Source organism: Kogia breviceps, chromosome 17, assembly GCF_026419965.1.
Source record: "Kogia breviceps isolate mKogBre1 chromosome 17, mKogBre1 haplotype 1, whole genome shotgun sequence".
Classification (NCBI taxonomy): Eukaryota; Metazoa; Chordata; class Mammalia; order Artiodactyla; family Physeteridae; genus Kogia; species Kogia breviceps.
In genome coordinates, this window is record NC_081326.1 from 19,027,549 (window position 1) to 19,048,529 (window position 20,981).

Consider the following 20,981-nt stretch of genomic DNA (forward strand, 5'->3'; position numbering starts at 1 on the left):
TCTTTGCTATACATAAGTGATATTTTTCTGGAGGGTAACGATGAGTAGATGATAAACACATTGCCCTTTTGAGTTTGAGACAGTGGTTACTAATGATCTAGAGATGAAACTCTTTAGAACCCAATTATTGTTTCTTTTCCTATCCAAATCTTCTATACATAACTTTTAAAATAATAAACCACATTTTCATGTATATTATAGGATCATGAAGGGAATATAAAATAAACAAGATACCTTTCCTAAACTGCATGTATATTATATGAGATTATTCATTGGTTTTGAGTGGATTTGTTATACAGTCTTTGGACATTCTTAACCTCACAGCTTAAAAGAGGAAATGACCTAAACATTAAAAATGAAATACAAAAATAGTACAGTTTTAAAAGATTTGAGACCAAGATTTTACGTCTTCCTCTTTTGGCTCACTGAGACCAGAATCTCCAGTATTCTAAACAAGCACTATTATGTGATGAGAGTAACTGCAGGAATACCAGAGGACACATCTTAGAGGAAGTCTGGTCGAAGGAAGTGTTTTAATGCTGTTGATGGTCTCTCCACTCTTTAAAACTTGATCTCTGTTGTTAATATAATTTTTAAAGCACATGAAGAATTTACAGTCCAAACATTTTCAAAACAGAAACATGCTCAGTATTACTGTTAAAGGTTTCTCCCTTGCCCTAGTTTATAGAATATTATTTTATTAGTTAAAATAGAGCATTGATTCCATGTGTTAAGCTCTCAGATTTTTCTCTTTTGATAAAGGTTGCTTTAAATATGGCCAACTATTTCTGGATCCTCATACTATAAAAAAGTGAATAGTATTACCTGCACAATACATTAAATAAAGACATATTTCAAATGCTCATATATATACATATACATGTATATATATATATATATATATATATATATATAATATGTTCCTATAAGATGCATGCTCTGATAAAAAAAGATTCTTTGAACAGGGTGGTTATTAGACTTGATGAAGAGTATTTTAATATTTTAGCAGAAAGCATGAAAGTATGAGCATGTTCCTCATGCTATAAGAAGTGATAAATTTAATGGTTCTTTCAGTCTTACAGTGTATTTTATTTATTATTATTATTATTTTGTAGTCTTGAGTTTAGCTGAAAAGAATTTGTGTTCAGATATAATTTTTTACCTTTGTGTTCCAAAAATAGACCCTACATGGGTACATTTAACCAGTTACTGAATTTTTTAATGATTTTCCATTTAGGGGCAAAATAGTATTACCATTTAATACCAGATTATAAAGAAAAGCCTATTTCTGAAGGAATGTTGACTTTATGAGAGTAGCAGTGTCTGGGAATTACACGAATGGGGTTCATTTTCCCTTTCAGGTCTGAGTGGATGAAAATAAGAAATTTCATGTATGAAAGAAATGTCTCCCTCTGTTCATCTGCAACTCAAAATGTTCTTGAATAGAGAGAAGCATGACTTGTCTCAAAGAAGATATGAAGCTATTAAATATATTTCTGTTATACTTCTTGGATAAACATGTATTTTTTTTTTTTTGCATTTTTGGATAAACATTTTATTATGGAAATTTTCAAGCATATGAAAGTAGAGAGAGGGCTTCCCTGGCGGCACAGTGGTTGAGAGTCCGCCTGCCGATGCAGGGGACACAGGTTCGTGCCCCGGTCTAGGAAGATCCCACATGCCGCGGAGCGGCTGGGCCCGTGAGCCATGGCCGCTGGGCCTGCACGTCCGGAGCCTGTGCTCCGCAATGGGAGAGACCACAGCAGTGAGGCCGGCAGTACCACAAAAACAAAACAAAACAAAAACAAACAAAAAGTAGAGAGAATAACATAATAACCCCCATTCATGTACCTATCACTCACCTACCACTTGGCTTCAATAATTATGAACATACTTCCCCAAAGATTTATCTATAACCCTCACACCCCCTCCCTCCAATTATTTCAAATAAAACTCCAGACCACATTATCTTTGATCCATAAATACACCAGTGTGTATTTTTTAAATAGAAGGGCTTTTTGAAATGTATTTTAATACATTATACGCCTAAAATCTTTTTTCTTTTTTTTTTCTTTTTTTTTTTTTTTTTTGTGGTACGCGGGCCTCTCACTGTTGTGGACTCTCCCGTTGCGGAGCACAGGCTCCGGACGCGCAGGCTCAGCGGCCATGGCTCATGGGCCCAGCCGCTTTGCGGCAGTGGGATCCTCCTGGACCGGGGCACGAACCCGTGTCCCCTGCATCAGCAGGCGGACTTCTCAACCACTGTGCCACCAGGGAAGCCCCCTAAAATCTTTTAATTCCCTGATGTCATTAAATATCCAATCAGTTTGCATGATTGTCCTATAATATTTTAAAGAGTTAGCGTGAAACCATATCCAAATTGACTTTATATGTTGCAATGAGACAATATGTTTCTTAAGTCTCACTTAATTTATAGGATCCCTTGCCTATGTCTCTTTTTTATCCCAACCCCTTTATAGTTTATATGTTTAAGAAACTGGGATTTTGGTCTATAGTTTCCCATGCTCTGGAGTTTGCTAATCTCCTCCTTGAGGTGTTATTTAACATCTTTCTCCCTCCCTTGTATATCCTGTAAACTGGTGATTAGAAAAGATGAAAAAAAATAATAACAGGGCTTCCCTGGTGGCGCAGTGGTTGAGAATCCGCCTGCCGATGCAGGGGACACGGGTTCGTGCCCCGTTCCGGGAAGATCCCACGTGCCGCGGAGCAGCTGGGCCCGTGAGCCGTGGCCGCTGAGCCTGTGCATCCGGAGCCTGTGCTCCGCAACGGGAGAGGCCACAACAGTGAGAGGCCCACGTACCGCAAAAAAAAAAATAATAATAATAATAATAATAACAGACTTATAAGGTTTAAGTTTTTGGCAAAAATATTTCATAAGTGACATGGTATAATTCCAATAAAAACAATATAATATCTGGCCATCTCCCTTACTGATGATTATTGCCTCAATTTATCAAATAGAGGTTGAAAAACTGTTGATTTTAAAGTTCTGTCAATATTTATTCATTAGTTAGCTGCAATACTTTATCAAGAAAACCCATCTCAACTACTAGTTATCCTAAAGTACAGTGCTATTTTTAAAAAGTCAGAATAAAACACTTTTTCCCTTCTTTAAAAAAAAAAAACACTTTTTTCTTTCTTTCCCTTTTTTTCCCATTAAAAAAAAAATAGCAAATTTAAAAATTTGCTCTTTTTAAATTTAATATGTTGGCCTCTGGCATCCTACAAAGGTAAATTGAATATACAATTTATTGTCCAAGCCAGTACATTTTTTAAGTGCAAGGAGACACTATTAATAATTATATTGGAACAACAGAATAAGCCCAACTGCCTGCCTTTGATAAACCAGGATGGATAGTCTCATTGTTCAAAGGTAACCAATGAGTTTTTATGGTTTGATTTTTTTTTTTTTTGCTTTTTACATTATCATTATAAACACATGTATTAAAAAAAATTGACATACTTATTATATATATTGATGCTCCAATATAGTTTGTAGCAGAGTTCTCTGGCCATGATCCTAGAAGTCCTTATAATCTTATTTTCTTTCTAGTATAACAATATTTTCCAGGATCATCTTGTATATTTCATGCCCCAAATATTGAAACAGCCATTTTTCCAGGGAGCTCTGTTTCCTTACTGTTGAAAGTAGCATTTAGGTAAAAAACCTGGGAACTGTGGTGTTTATTATTACTAGTTGAGTTATTGTTTCCAGGCCTTTTTTGTGGACAGAGTTAGAAAATAGTTTTTATAAGATAAACTAGATAAAATCTTACTTCATATTTTATTCAAATTCAAGACTACAGAGATTTTACTTAATCTTGTTAATCTTATTTTTATATTGTTTCCCCTGAGTAAAAATCCACTTTTCTCTGACACCAACATAATTAGTCATTTGTTTTATCCCACAATACACATACAATATTTTCACAATTGCAATAGTAACACTACTTCCAATGATATGATTACTGAAGAGTTTAAATTTTTGCTTCTGGATTTAATTTGAAGTTATCTTTTCTTAGAGTATATAAACTAGGAAAATTAACCAAATTACTGGGTTTTTAAACTGTCTTGAAATAATTTATCTTAGGTGGTTATTGGTTATATCATCAATTTGACATATTATTAATTTTCATTTATTGTGGTATCTTTGTCTGGTTTTGGTATCAGGGTGACGGCGGCCTTGTAGAATGACTTTGAGAGTATTCCTTCCTCTGCAACTCAGTAATAGTGGGAGACTTTAACACCCCACTTTCATCAATGGACAGATCATCCAGACAGAAACTAAACAAGGAAACATAGGCCTTAAATGACACATTAGACTGTGATTAAAAAACTCCCAACAAACAAAAGTCTAGGACCTGATGGCTTCATAGGCAAATTATGAAATATTTCCTCATGCTCACGTGATAGAGAAATGCATTGATGCATTCTCCTAGAACTTTCATGATCTCATATTTTACATAAAATTTTCTGATAAATTTGGTATTTTTCTCATTTGTCTTATTACAAATGAATACAAACTTTCCTTTTTTAGTGACTATCCATTTATATTATCTTCACTGATTTCAGAAGCCACATTTTAATATACAACTGAGAATATTTCTGAATTTTATATTATCCACATTGCTTTTTCAGGCTAGTTACATGCTACTATTATACTGTTTACTTATGATGTCATAATATTTTATAATATCAAATGAGCTAGCCATCCTCTATAGCTCCTCCCCAATTCATGCTATATCATGATTTTCCTGGTTGTCTTTTTGCTTATTTGCTCTTGCAAATAAATTTGATTTTTAAAACTGTTTCTCTCTCTTTTTTTTTTTTTTTTTTTTTTTTTTGGTGGTACGTGGGCTTCTCACTGTTATGGCCTCTCCCGTTGAGGAGCACAGGCTCCAGACGCGCAGGCTCAGCAGCCATGGCTCATGGGACCAGCCGCTCCATGGCATGTGGGATCTTCCCGGACTGGGGCACGAACCTGTGTCCCCTGCATCAGCAGGCGGACTCTCAACCACTGCGCCAACAAGGAAGCCCTCTCTAGCTTTTGAGAAATAAAAAAGCATGATTGTGTGATTGTGTATTTATTAGGGTAGTGCAAAATTTATAAAGTTTACAAAACTGGTAGGTGATAGATAGATGATATAGATAGATGATAGATAATTTACTATTCAAAACCATGTTATCTTTACACTTATTCAAATATATCTTTGCATGTGTCAGAGCATTTTGAAGTTTTGCTTATATAGGATTTGCATATTTCTTGTGAAATTCATTCTTTATGTATTTATCTATTTACATGTCTCTTATCTATCAACTATAATATAGAAGAGGTCTCTTCCATTATGGATATTATACTTTTTTAGCAATATACATAAAGACTATTGATTTTGTATATTGACTTTATAAGCTACTACTTTATCAAATTATCTTAGTTGTACTAATTTTTCCCATGGATTCCTTAGTGCTTTTCAGATGTATTATAATATTATGTGAAAATAGAAATAGTGTTTCCTCTCTCTTTCTAACTCTTATGCTCCTAATTCCTTTCTATTTTCTAACTGCACTGCTTAATATCTACAGTGCGTATGCTGGGTGGTTGACATCTTTGTCTTATTCCTCACTTTAGCAGAAAAACCTCTTGTTTCCACATTAAGTAAGATGCTGGCTTTGAGTCTAAGGTATATATTTGATTATGCTGAGGAAGCAGACAGATAACTCTATTGTACTGAGAGTTTTTAAACATAAAATAGTAATAAATTTTGCCCAATATATTTTTTGCACTTATACAGATGAACATATAATATTCTTTCTTGTTCTGCTAATGTAACGAATAATACAGATGGATTTCCTAGTATTAAACTATGTGTGCATCTCTGAAATAAATATCATTTGGACGTGCTGTATAATCTTTTAAATAGGTTGTGTTTCTGACTGGCTATATTTTATTTGGGATATTTATATTGATAATCATAAGTAGGATTGGTCTGTAGTTTCCTTTTTTGGACATTTGATCTTTGACAGATTTTGGAAATCAGTGATATACAATATAAGTAAAATAAAACTGGAAATTATATTACTTTTATAGTATAAAATAGTTAAAGTTCAATTGTGATTACTGACCTTTAATAGTTTGTTACAATTCACCTGTGAATACATACAGGCCTAGTGCTTTTTTTGTCATTTATTTTCTATTTTTCTTCTATGTTGATTTAGACCTCCTGTCTATTTTGAGGTAACTTTTGGAAATTTTCCTCCTTTCCTCCTTTATTTCATAGTTTGTGAAGTAGTTGTCTTAGTCCTTTCAGGCTGCTATTAAAAATGTACCACAGACTGGATGACTTATAAACAACAGAAATTTATTTCTCACAGTTCTGGAGGCTGAAAATCCAAGTTCAGAGTGCCAGCAGAGGTTCTGGTGAAGGCCCTTTACCAGAATTCTTACTGTGTAAAAGTGAGCAAGGGAAGTGATTGTGGTAGAAGAGGCAAGGGAGCTCTCTGACCTCTTTTATAAGGCCTTAATCTCATTCATGTCCTAATCCACTTCCAAAGGCCCCACTTCCTAATACCATTACTTTGGGCATTAGGATTTCAACATATTAATTTTAGGAGGGACACAAACATTCAGACTATTCATGGTTTTATATTTTAACATTTAATCATCTTTATGAGCTATAATTTGCATAAAATAAAATGCACCATTCTAAGTGCACAGTTTGATAAGTTTTAACTAATGCTCTCTCTCCCCCCTTCTCTTTCATTCTCACTCTCTCTCTTTATTTTTCCACTGTTTTTAAAAATGCCCTTGTACTTTTTGAGAATTGCTGAGTCTATGTCTTTTCTTCACTTTTGTCTGAATACTTCTCTTTCTTTTGTCTCTGGTCTGCCTGTCCTCAATTTGGATTGTATTCTATGCAGGCTGTCCTCATTATAGGCTCTCAATAAAAATAGGATCAAGGTGATGAAACGTATGTGATTATGTTGTATAAGATTGTAGTCCCAGCCTTACTGGCATTGTCTCTCCCTTGCTGCCCCAGAACCCCATACACCTTTTCCTCTATCGTTAATGTTTTATCACCATGGTACAATCTATCACAAGTGATATACCAACATTGGTCCATTGCATTTAACTAAACTCCATACTTTATTCAGGTTTTATTACTTTTTCCCTTAAGTCCTCTTGCTGATCTAGGATATTATCCAAGATACCACATAACATTTAGTCATCATGTCTCAGTCTCCTCTGGTCTGAGAAAATTTCTCATATTGTTCTTGTTTGATGACCTTAAGAATATTGAAGAATATTTGTAAATTATTTTGTAGAAAGTTCTTCCACTGGGGCTTGGCAATATTCTTCTAGTGATTAGACTGGGGTGATGGGTTTTGAGAGAAAGATTGCAGAAGTGAAGTGACATTCTCATTACATCATATTAAGGGTAGTTCCTCTAAATCTGACTTATCACCTATGTAAATTTGCTCCTTTGGCCAAGGTATTTTTCGTCATTGTAAAATGACTGTTTTTCCCCTTTCCATTCTCCCATATTTGGAAACAAGTCACAAAGCACTAAGTCACTCACACTGAAGGGATAGGAAGTTAAGTTCCACCTCCCTTAAAGAAGTATCTGCATAAATTATTTGGAATTCTCTAAGGAAATTTGCCTTCTCTCCTTCATTTAAAAATTTTATTCAATTATTATTTAAGTATTGACTCAAAGGTATTTACTTTATATTTTGAGTCATAACTCAATACATTATTAATATTTTTGCTTAAAATATTTCAGCTTTAGCCACTGGAAGCTTTTTCAGATTGTCTTCTGTGTCCCTTTGACGTACTCCAACTCTTTTGTGTTTTATTGCTTGCTGCCTTATTTTAAGGCACTAAAAGATGCTATTGGTTTATTTGTATGTTTCCTGGCCCATCCCAAGAAAGCCATTTCTCCAAGGAGCTCTAATTCCTTTTATTGGCAAATGGCATCAGAAACTAAGGTATGGACACTGGGTTTGCTCATCACTATTGGAGTGTCCTTGCTTTTATGGCCCTTTCAGTGGACAGAACTAGGAAATATATGTATGCATACTCACTCGTATATGTACATATAACCACATATTTATTGTTATATCTGTATCTATATACCTGTACTTGCATTAGTCTAAACTTGAGTTCATACTCACAATTTTGACTCAAACTCAGTACAGCATGGTTCATTCCGATCTTTCTCTCTTGCCTGTCTGAACCTCCTTCTCTAACAGTGAGAAGCCTGCCTTTCACCATCTACCATTCATTTACTTGTTTGTTCGGTTCTAGTATACATATCCAGCAGTTTCAGAATTATTGACATATACCCACATGAGAAACAAATTGAGCAACTGGAGTACAGATATTAAGTGCAGTTCCTTTTGTTTTTAGTCTTACAGTTTCCAGTCAAAGCATCATTTTCCAAAGTTACTCAAGTCAGCATGCTTGTTTCCCCACACCCGTTCAGGACTGTGTGCTGTGTTAAGGTGCTAAGTTTGCAGTAATTTGTTACACAACAATAAAAAACGAATACATCTTTATCCTGAGAAGTTGTCATTGGTTAATGTTGAGATCTCATGGGCCCCAGACCACTTCATAATTATTCCACCTTATTGCAGTTTCCTTGCCCGCACCACACTGCAGCTTGTGAAGCAGCCTTCAGCTGCTGCTCTAACGGGCCCACTGGGCCTCTCAGTGAAATTGTTGGTGAATGTGTGATTTACCAGTTCTTCATGGTCTATCCCAACCTGGTAGTATTGGGGGTTCAAGAAATACTTTCCGATCTACATTTGCTGTTAGAGTTTTGTGGGTTTTGATTTTTCTATCTTAGTTTTCTGTTTCTATGGCCTCTCGTAGAGGTTCAAAAACTACACTATCACCTCTGTTATCTTCCCACACTTTTTGTATTTTTTAACAGAGTGTTTATTTTTGACTGTTGTGCTTGCCAGGCACTTTTGTCATCATCAAAAAGATGACAAGAAAAAACTGAGGTGCCAGATGATTCCAAGGTACAGTTAATTAAAGAAAAGGGACGCCAGCTTAGTAATCTAACTGCATTCAGCACACTCTGTTGTCTCTCTTATACCATCCTGAAATTTCTTTTTTTTCTGGTGAAGAGTAGGATTGTTGCCCTCAAGATGTATCCAATTGTTTTAGGAAAATAAGCATTCCAGGAATAGAATTTCACAAGACAGATGAATGTAGCAAATCTTTGCATTTCGTTATTTTGTGTATGTGGTATTTGATCATTGATTACTATGATGCTTTAACTTAATGCTTAGAACGGTCATACCCAAACTTTAATGTTTATGGATCATTTGAAATCTTTTTAGGATTCTACACTAATCTGGAGATGGTACCTGAGAATCTGCATTTTACCAAGTCCCAGGTGATGCAACGGACCTCACTTTGAGTACAAAGGGCTTGGAGGACTGAACAATGAGCTTCTGGTAGCTATGAATTCCCTAATTGTAAAGAACAGTTGGGTATATATGTATACATGTGTGTGTATGTGTGTGTATATATATATATATATATATATAGAGAGAGAGAGAGAGAGAGAGAGACAAACAGAGACAGAAACAAAGATTTCCTAGCTTCCATAAGATTTAAAGGGATTTATGTACTAAAAATGGTAAGAATCTTTAACCTACAAGATAGAACTCAAAACTCCTTAGGAAAAAATGTAATTCCTTTGAAATCTTTCTTATTTTATTTTCTGCCACTGTCCTATAAGTATATGACAGCATAGCCATGTCAGAATTTATCATAAGGTCTAAAATCATATGTGCTTCTTAATAGCTACCACTTAAAATAGAATTACAATCTTTTATTATCACAAATCACTTTCCAGATACTTCTCTTTATTCTTCAGCTAACATTTACTAAATACAATATTACATGTTGTACTAAGACTTAGGGACATAAAAATATGCAATAGCCTTTACTTATGGCATTACTGTAATTATTTGCTGAAAGGTAATTTACCCTAGTAGAGTGTGTTCCCTTGCATGAGCATTTACCAAGTGTTGGTTCATAAACAAGAAAGAGAGGAAGAGAAGAAGGAAGGAAGGGAGGAAGGAAGGATGGGGGAGGGGAGAAGAGGAAAGAAGGATAGAAAGAAGAAAGGAAGGAAAGAAAGAAAGGGAGGAAGAAGAGCAAAAGAGAGAAAGCAAAAGAGAGAAAGAAAGAAAGAAAAGACAGAAAGAAAGACAAGACAGAAGGGAGGAAGGAAGGTGATGAGGGTGGCAGATATGAAAGGTCTGGATTAGAAAGTCAGAGGAGTAATGTTATTAGTTAAGAATAACACAACTTGTTGTGAACGCATTTATCATAAGATATGTTATTTAAAAATATTTTTGATATTTTGTGTATTACTTAAAAATATTTTTTGAAAGTGATGATCCATAGAATCAGAAATCTGTATAAAAATCTTATTGAGAAACATCACAACATTGCATTTTTTCCCTGTCATATGCACGAGAACTTTAAAAATAAAAATTAACATTAATCTTTTTCCATATTTATGATTTGGGAGGACACTCTCCACTAGAACGGACAAGCATTAGGCAAGAAGACACTTGTTCATGATGAAGTGGGGTTGTCAATATTTTACTGATTACAAAGTTTCTGATCACTAACAATCGATAATGATCTTGTTGGTCCAAAGGTTTGGTTGCTAGAGATCAGGTGTCACAAAAGACATCTGATCACTAGGTTTATAGGAGTGTCAGATACGGTTTACAAATATTGCGTTATAACTTGTACCAGGTTATTTCCATGAAGAGGTGGTATTCCAGGGAGTTGCTGCTAGACATGTACCTTTATCACTAGGGTCCTCAAGCAGATAAGAGGAATGGAGGCATACCCTAAGAAATTGACAGAAGATTTTGCAATTTGATCCATAAAATTCTACTAGGGGAAGAGGTCCCTTTGCTTTGGGATCCCCTGTGGTATGTATTCCATGGACACCCCTAAAAATCAATTATTGGGACACCATGCTAAACCGTGTGAGGAAGTGTGGTGAAAGGCAGATTAATAAATAAGAGCAAATAACACCTGCAATAATTTACCAAGAGCTGACAAAATAATTCACCAAATACACATATAGAATTTGCAGTTTCATCTAGGGTACTAGGGTGGAAGCGTTGCGGAGAATATTCCTTGTCTACCTTGGTGTGCTTAATTTCCTTCTGCTCTTTGTGCCAAGGCCTGGCCTCATCAGTCGTATGCTATCTCTGGTGAACTGAAAAGAACTTGCACAGATACCTTGCCATTATTAATCACTGCCTCTATTGTCAAAAGCTATTTGCAGATATTTTATCTCATTCTATCTAAAAAATATTCTGATGTATTTATGGTTTGCTCTTCTTTTGTACTACAGTTTGGCATATGAAAATGGTGCTCTACAAATCAGGGAATAGTGAAAGTAATAATTTGTCCACACAAATTAGACTCTGATGTACTGCTATCCTCTAATGTCTCTCCTATTTGCCTTTGTATCTCCAACCTCTGTGGATTTTTTTTTTTTTAGATGTGCAAAGAAAATTGCAGCTATTTAAAATAACCTAGAGAGGAAGAATGATAGACAATATCCTAACTACCTTAGCCCTTTACATTGCAGCAGCCTTGTTGCCAAGGAAACCACTTGGGACTTTAGGGAAATTTGTGGATATTTAAAATGGATTGTGCCTGTACATAGAAAGACATTTGCACAATTCACACTGCAGAATAAAAAGCTTCCAGTCCTGCAATATTAAGCCTGGAAATTCAAGGACTGAAGATGGGAAACAACAAAATACAAAGGCTTATTCTCTTATATGCCAAAGAATGTGCTGTATATACTATTTCAGATTAGTATTAGACTAGGCTGTTTAAAATAAAAATGTAGAAACTAACTGGAAAAGTAAAGAGTGTAATATAAACCTTACAAACCTTACATTTTCATTTGTATTTGTGATTTGCAATTGTATCGTTGCATCACCATTTTAACAATTAATTTTCAAGATATATTTCAGTTTCTAACATCTAAAAAGGAAAGCAAATACATTCCTTCCTGGGGCTCTGATGGAAATTGACTGAATTTGACACAAATGTGGACATGAATCTTTACTCACAAAACTATGAGTAAAGAACAGACATTAGAGGAGAATAGAGATAGGCTGACATATCAAAACTCCTGAGCTAGTTTGTCAGTTTCTGTCTGTTTGTGTCTGTCCCCTTATTTTTGTTCTTTTACAAATTTCTGCTGGAGGTGTAACATTCCTGCTGAGACCACTGGTTGCAGAGTAGAAAACAGGTAAACAAATTAACTTCCAAATGTTATTTTTGCATTTATTCATGGTTCCTTTTGAACATACGGCTGACTTTTTCATACGCTCCTTATGCTCTTATCACATGGGAGATTCAGCTTCACCCTGTGTGTGTAAAGAATACCACAGTACCCACCAGTTCATCCCAATGGAGTCTAGAACATATGTGCAAGAGTTCTGCAAAGCAGAAATCTTGGCCCAGACAATGCATGTGCTTAGTTTTAACAAAGATTTAACTGATGGATGGTGACATGGGAGCTTCTATTTTCCGTAGTTTCAGAGTGTTAGTAGCAAACACACATGATGTCAGAAGTAAAGAACGAGATAACAACAACTCAAAAATATGCAGTTTCTATACCTCCTAATAATTTAACATTACGGAGGGATTACAATTTCCAACACAATCATTCACAGACATGTGTTTTCAATGAAAAATAAACAATTATATAAACATCACTTTTATATATTAGCTGAAGACTCATAATGAGGCCAGGTGGTTAACTATCTTCTTCCAAATTCCTTCTAAATTCATTAAAATGATACAAAAATTGGAGGCACCATGCATCAGGACCAGAAGTCAATGAAAAGTATTATTTAACTGCAAATACACAGAGGAATTTCAGTTAGATATTTTCTAGGTAGAGTTCTACTAAAAAAAAAAAAGATTTTAATGAGTAGAGAAGAATGAAAATGCAGAAAGACAAGAGACAAATATTTAGACCCAGCATAAACTAATTGATAGGAGCACAGAGCTTGACACAAGGTTAACCCATGGGACATGAAGGAAGCACTTGCCTTGGGATCTTTTTCTCCAGTAAAGACAAAGAACTTATTCCATGAGGGTGCTTAGGGCACCTCCAAATTAAAAAAAAAAAAAAAAAAAAAAAAAAAAAAAAAAATTAGTGGGCTTTAACAGTTGCTTTTCCTCAACTAACATGACTGGGTTTTTCTCTGCCAGGCTTACTACCAGATACAGTGGGCAATGATACCATACAGAGAAAAAAAAAAAAAAGTGTTAGTATACCCACTCAGTATGGGGGAGATGTTGATTATTGATAATATCTCATAATTTAAGTTTGGTTGGGTAAGAAGGAAAAGTTATAAAATGTAGCCTATAACAAGATTATGCATAACAAGATGAGGTGAGCACAGTTCCTCAAAAATCAGAGGAGAAAACCTACTTTAAAAATAAAATAAATACTACAGAATAAAGAAGTAGATTTTAGAAAGCATCTGCTTTGTCCTGAAGTAAAAAGAAAGAGAAATGAACACCATGAAACAAGAGATGAAAGATGAGAAGATAAGACAATAGACAGAGATATAAAAAGATATGAGCTGGGAGCCAGACAGAAGTGCAAAAGGAGCTGAATGAGATAAGGAATAAATGAAAGGAAACAAAAGATACAATAACTAATTTTAAAACTGCTTAGAAAGCAGTAAAGAATCCATACTGTAAAAATTGAATCAGTGATGTGAAAGCTGAAATTTTGAGCTTCTTAAAGTTTTTATTATTCAGCAACAGAAAATTACTTCCATTTAGACTAAATTTTAAATATCACAGATATAAGATTAACCAGAGGGGGGAAAAATGAGTGAGGATTACAGCAGAAGTTGGTATATTTTAAAATAATCTATTAAATAAATTTAAAAATAACCATCTCATTAAAAACCATAGAAAAGCCTGATACTGTTGAGAAGCTCCTCAATGTAATTAAGAAAAAAATGAAAGTACATAAAATAAGCTAAAAATGAGCAAGGGGAAATAGATACATAAGAGCATAAGAAAAGAATGTCTAAGCTAATGCTTTTGGAAAGCTTACTAAATACACAATGTTCTAGGAAAATATAAATTAACAAAAATCATTTCCCCAAAGTTCAAAGATTTAAAAGAATAATTATCACAAAAGACATTTAATAACCAATGGTTTAGTTTTCTTAAAAAGAGCTTTCAGATTCATTTGGTGTTATAATTTCTTTCAAATTTACAAGAAACAAATAATTATCACCTAGAAATAGTTCCAGGGCATACAAAAAGAAGACAGCCACATTAATTTGTTGCTAGAAGATAACAAAACCCTTTATCAAAAGCTGACAGAAAAACTAAAGATAGAACTCATTTAAATATATTCCTAATGAAATACTAGCAAAACAAATCCAGAATGTTATTAATCAAGTAATAAAAACATATAAAAGTGGGGTTTATTCCAGTAAGATTACAAAAAATCAGTATTAGAAAATCCATTAATATATAGTCATAGATGAGAAACAAAGAACAAAAAAATGTCTATAGTATACTCTGAAGAGTATACTATAGAAAAAAAGGAGGACATGGAGGCATGGGAAATGGTCAGGAAGAAAAATTTGTAAAATGTTAGAAGAAATGGTGACAAAATTAAACGGTAAAACTTGATAATAAACACAAACATAGCTGACTTAATAGTAACAACAATGCCTATTTTGTGAGCTTAAAAAATTAAGACAGAGCAAAGAATTTTGACAACCATACCAAATGGGTCAGAAGGGAGTTGATAAGAGCAAAAATATTTTTCAGAATGAGAGTGAAGATGTTGATGAGACTACAGTTCACCCTTGAACAACATAGAGTTAGGGGAGCCCACCCTGCATACAGTCTAAAATCTGCCTATAATTTATAGTCTGCCTTCCAAATCTGCAGTTCCACACTTGCGGATTCAACAAACTGCAGCTCCTGTAGTAATTTATGACATGTAATTTATGTAAATCGTGTACTTATATAGTATGATAATAACTGTAAATATGTAGTATTTACTCTTGAAAAAAATCCCAAATGTAAGTGGATCCATGCAATACAAATCTGTGTTGTTCAAGCATCAACTGTATGCTAATTTAAATGTGCATACAAACATTTCTAAGAAAGAGCATGTACACCCCTAACCATGAGGGAAAATAAAAAGAAGAAAGAAGGGAGATAGCAAGAAACAGAAAGCACAAAATAAAATGACGGAAATGAACCTAGACATATCAGTAATTACAATCAATTCAAAAGGCCAAAATACTTCATTTGAAAGATAAAAAATAAAAGCCAGCAATGCACTGTGTACAAGAAACGTATTTTCAAAAATAAGTATTAAAAAAATAAAAATTAAAAGATGAAAATAAAATCTGGATACAATTCAGAGACTGAACAACACAGTAATTTGAATAAGGGAAGTTAAATACAATGGATAATTAAATGATGATAAAGTAGTAAGTATAAAGATGCAATGAGACCTCTAAAGACTAGCCAAGGGAAGAAGGAGAGTATGCAATGAAGAGCTGACTTGAAAGAGGAAACAGCACCTCAAGGCTGAATATCAGACCTCATTGAAGGTGTCCATGCAGTCCATAGATTGTGCAGGATTTCTGGAGCCAGAACTGGATTGCCATGTGCAGCGTTCCCAGGATTTCTATTTCACTTATCCCTAAACTCTAGTGGAGCACAAAGAGTCAGACAGTTTCAGGGGATGCAACTGTGACTATGTAGAGAGGTAGATAGTATCCTTGCCCTCACGGAGTTTACAGGCCAAAATTTAATGTTTGGCCCTCTATAGGGGTAATGATGAAACACTCAGGAACAACACTCTCCCCCATATTGAAGGCAATACTTCAATTATCCCTTAGCTTTTCTCTTATTTAAACATTGCAATTTTTTTACTTTCCTTTGAATCAATTCTCTCTCTTTAGACACCTCTGCTTCTTTTCTGTGAAACATCTCTAATATCTCTCGTATATCTTTAGTGCATTGAACATAATATAACACTTAATTAAAAGAAGATTGGCATTCTTATCATGTCTGTTCTCGAATGACTCATGTTTTAATGTATTTAGAAGTATGCTAACTTCTGTCCAAGCAATTTGTCCCAAACCTACATTTGTTCTGGGATTCTCTGCATTTTTCTTTAATCCTACTCTATCCTGCTATACATGTAATCTTAATTGGAGAATTCAAGTCTTCTCCACTAATTGAAATTCTAAGTAGAACAACTCTTAAGGTATTGAATGTGGAGTACAGCCAACATGCTAGCCCAAGGCGATTCTCAGCTGTTGTCTGTTGCTTTAGCCTTCAAACTGTGTATATGAAACGTCTAAGAACAGAATGGAAAAATATTCAAAAGGTGGGCTGGTTAATCAGAATGTCATGGGGAGTAGAAATGAAAGCCTTCCTAAAATCAAGCTCTTTCACTTCATTTATGTCCCTTTGCCTACATAACCTGTCTGTGAGATGACAACACACCTTATAAAATTATATGTTATATCTCAGACTTTTCTAAGTGATCACTACATTGTGTGTTAATCATTCTGTTATCTTCACAGTCATCACACTGAAATTGTCCTATCTATAATTTACAGAATAAACTTTCTTTCCTTTTTGAAAAATAGACAACATTCTCTTTCCTAATTCTCCCCAAAACTAGCAAAAGAATAGGTTTTTATTATTTCCCACCTTCAAGTAATTTTTAGGGGAAAGCTAAAGCAGTTTAGATCTCTGACTTTTCCCACTTTGGTTCTTTTTAGAACACCATTTAATTCAGAAAGTTATCTATTTTTTTTCTGGAGAAAATAACATAATAAAAGTAGCAACCACATATTGACTGTCTGCCCGATGCCAAGAATTTTACTACATGATTCACATCTATTAAATCTAATTCTCTTGACATGGCATATAAGCGTTATCATACTCATTTTATAGTTGGGAAATTGAAGCTCTTAAGTTTAAGAAACATGTGAGTGACAGAGCTACAGAGTCACATGCTTTCTCTGTCTTCCAGATTCCATTTTCATATTACTCTGTTACTAATTTTTCCTCACACCTTTTTACCACTTTTGCATAACTTATTGGAGGAATGCGTAAAATGTTTGTCAATACTTCTACATTAATGGTACATGTATAGCCCCTTTAATATTTTTATTCTTAAACTCAAAACACTTAAAATATTCTTTAGAATTTATCTACTTTTTTTATAATATGTTATAGAGAGGAATATTTCATCCACCTTCAAGAAACATTCATCAAACAGTTATTCAGCATTTTGTAGAAATATCTTAAGTAAGTGTAATTCATGGGAAGGCTCTAATCTTACCTCTACTATTTCCTCCTTAAGTCACTCTGGCTGAGTCACCTGAATTTTCCCTGAGCCTCAGTTTCCTCCTCTATCAATTAGGAGAAGTGGGCTTAATAATCAGAAATCCATTTCTGTTCCAGGGTTCTGTATTGTTTTATGCTCAGTTCATTTAGACTAGTGAGTTATTTCCATTACAGCCATAAAAGGTGATTTAGTTTGGCTTGATCTAGTCCAGCCAAACCATTGCCTTTGTGTGTCTACGTAGACAAAGCCAGGTGGAGGAGGACACCAATAACTGACAGCAATACAGGACCTGTATGCTGATCTTTGCCTTTCACACAGCATGTGGGCCAGTGGAGAAGGTATATTCTGTATTTGATCAGTCCGAGAAGAGCTGTGTTTGGTTCTCTCATTGCTCTACTTAAAATTCTCTTAAGTTTTTGTCAAAAAAAGTGACCTGTTCTATTTCATATATGAAAGCTTCACATTAAAAGAATATGAGGTAGCAAATATCTTTACTGAAGTGCTGTTGGCAGCTGAAATCACTGACAACTTCCTGACTGTGATTCATAATCTATATTGGTGCTTTTGAGACAGTAGGCTATTGATTTTTCCCTTTCTATAATCTGAGACCATATACAGAGCTTGTTAGACATCTGTGAGAATATAAACTGAGTTTTGATACAAGTTAGGAAGGTTCTTTTAGTGGGGCACTTAGTTTTTTGTCTTAGAGAAACTCTTTACAAAGCTGTAATTTTGGTGACTTTTTACAAACAACAATTCAATGTGTTAGGTAACAGGCTTTGGGATAGAGGACACTGAGATTTTTTTTTTTTTTTTTTTTTTGTCCAGAGTTTAAATAAAATAATTTTCTCCAGCGGTTAGTACACTACCTATTAAATAATGATTGGGCTTTTTCTCTTCATTATACCTAAAGATACTTTTTATTTGATGAGACTAATTAAGATGGCTTTCAAGTGAGTTAGGGAGATAAATGTAGGGCATAGGCCTAAATAAAACTGCTAAAACAGTCATATGGGATCAACTATAATGCCATTTCTGAAAAATTGAGTAGGAGTTATACATGTCAAAAACTGTATATCTGTTTCCCCGAAAAAAATATGTAACTATTTCTAAATCACTGTGCATATGTGTCTGACCAAAAAAGGCAAGTGGGGCTTCCCTGGTGGCGCAGTGGTTGAGAATCCGCCTGCCGATGCAGGAGACACGGGTTCGTGCCCTGGTCCGGGAAGATCCCACATGCCGCGGAGCGACTAAGCCCGTGAGCCATGGCCGCTGAGCCTGTGCGTCCGGAGCCTGTGCTCCGCAACGGGAGAGGCCACAACAGTGAGAGGCCCGCATAACGAAAAAAAAAAAAAAAAAAAAAAAAAAAAAAGGCAAGTGGATTTTTTTTAAGTAGACATCTCAGGGAGAACAAAGAAAAGTATGTTTTCCCCTAAGGTAGTTTCTTAAGTAACAGAGTAAATAATGTTTATCTAATCCTACCACTTTAGAAAGAGAAACCATATTACAGAGTGTACACACATTTGAGTATAGAAATTGAAGCAAAAAATGTATTTGATGTACACAACTAACTGATCCAAAACTTATAATTTCCAGATAAAATTCACCTGAAATGAGCTCTTTGCACTTTTTACATAGTACTCATTCTAACTCTATTTTTTGTCAAAATTTTTATTTTAATAAAAATAACACCTGATATTTACAGATAATACATTATGTGCCAAGAACTCTTTTAAACACTTGACCTGGGCAACTTACTGACCCTCACAATAATCCTGAAATGGGGATAATTATACTAGTATGTTAATATCATATGGTAATATTAATAGACTATAATAATAAAATTATTACTATCCCCATTTCAGATGCGGACTCTGAGGCACAGAGATGTTAAATAGCTTGCCCAAGTTCAGACAGCTAGCAAAGACTGGAGTCAAGAGTCAAACCCAGGCAGCATAAATCAGGAGATTATACTCTTAAACTCTGCTTGTCTATCTTCTCTAGAGTATTTTGAGCTACTTGAGGGCAAAAATTATTAATTCATTTTTGTATCACCTGCAGTATTTAATATAATACCTTGTACATACATTATCAATAAATATTTATAAAATAAGTTGAATCATAGATAAAACATGTAAGGAAAATAAAATGAACTTAGATAAAAAATAAACAGTGTGGAGACCCTGCACTTAGAATAAAACATAGCACTACGAATAAAGTTTTTCACTGTTTTTTTTTAACCAATGCTGTATTCCAATCAAGCGTTCCTTGTTAATTTTTCTAGTTTCTGCAAATCCTCTAGATTATAACATATTTTTTGAAGTTGAAATAATAGGACAAACTGAGAATTGTGTTCCAAAAATTTTTTAAATGTTACTTCAGCCTATACCCTGGCTGCAAATCACTTATTTAGCTTCTCCATGTGTACCTCCTCATACGTACCCTTATTTAGTTTTAGTAATATATTTGTAAAGCTTTTATAACTGTATTAAATTATGTGTTGAAGCATAATACACAAAATATCTTAATGCCTAAAATCCATTTTATATTTAAAAAATTGTGAGTGCGATGAAGTAAAAAGCTAGCAGACAGTGGAAATTCATCAAAAAGCTGAACAGAGCAGAACAAGTGGACCTTCATCTAACAAAATAAATCTCTTAATGCAAAAAAGAGTGAACCAGGGGGAAATAATGACAGCAACAGCAACAATTGCACTGCAGCAGAAAGAAAATGAATGTTTCTAATTAAAAGCCAATCTCTGAAAATCATTCACCACAGGAACCAGAAAAAATAATTTTGGGAAACTATTTTGAACTCTCCACAGGACTTAGCAAAACTCAATGAAATAGACGTGTAAAGCCATAATAAAAGGATGAATTGAAATGAAAAGGACAGCTGATGACATGAAGAGAAAAAAAGTATAAGATTTAAAAAATATATATGAGTGAAGAGAAAAATATAGAAGCAGAATTAAAATCTTAACTTTAGAAAATGAAGACGGAAATAGACATATAAAAATAATGATAAAATATCATGAAATCAAACTGAAATAAATTTGAAAAACCTACCTAAAATAAATATCTTGAAGTATGTAAAATTCTCAAAGAGACAAAAATAAAAAGAAAAATGAATAAACTAAGTTGCAATAAAGATATTGCAATAAAGAAATAAAGGTCCCAGGTTAACATGACTTTGTAGGTGAGTGCTACAAATTGACAAGAAATAAATAATCCCCATTTTGTAAGCTGCTACAAAAAAAAAAAAAAAAAAAAGGAGAAAAAATTGTAACCAAAATATTAGCTAACTTAACACTCCAGGGTAGAGGGAAAAGGCATGATAAATCAGTACTTATCTCAGAAAGAGAACAGTTGAACATCAGAAAGTATCATTGGGATTCATCATAATAATGAACTAAGAACAAAATGTATATCAGTAAAATATTGTATTGACTATAAAATACTGTATTATTTAAATGCTAAGTATTGTAACTTGAAAATCTATACATTTAGAAATTATAAAATTTTATAA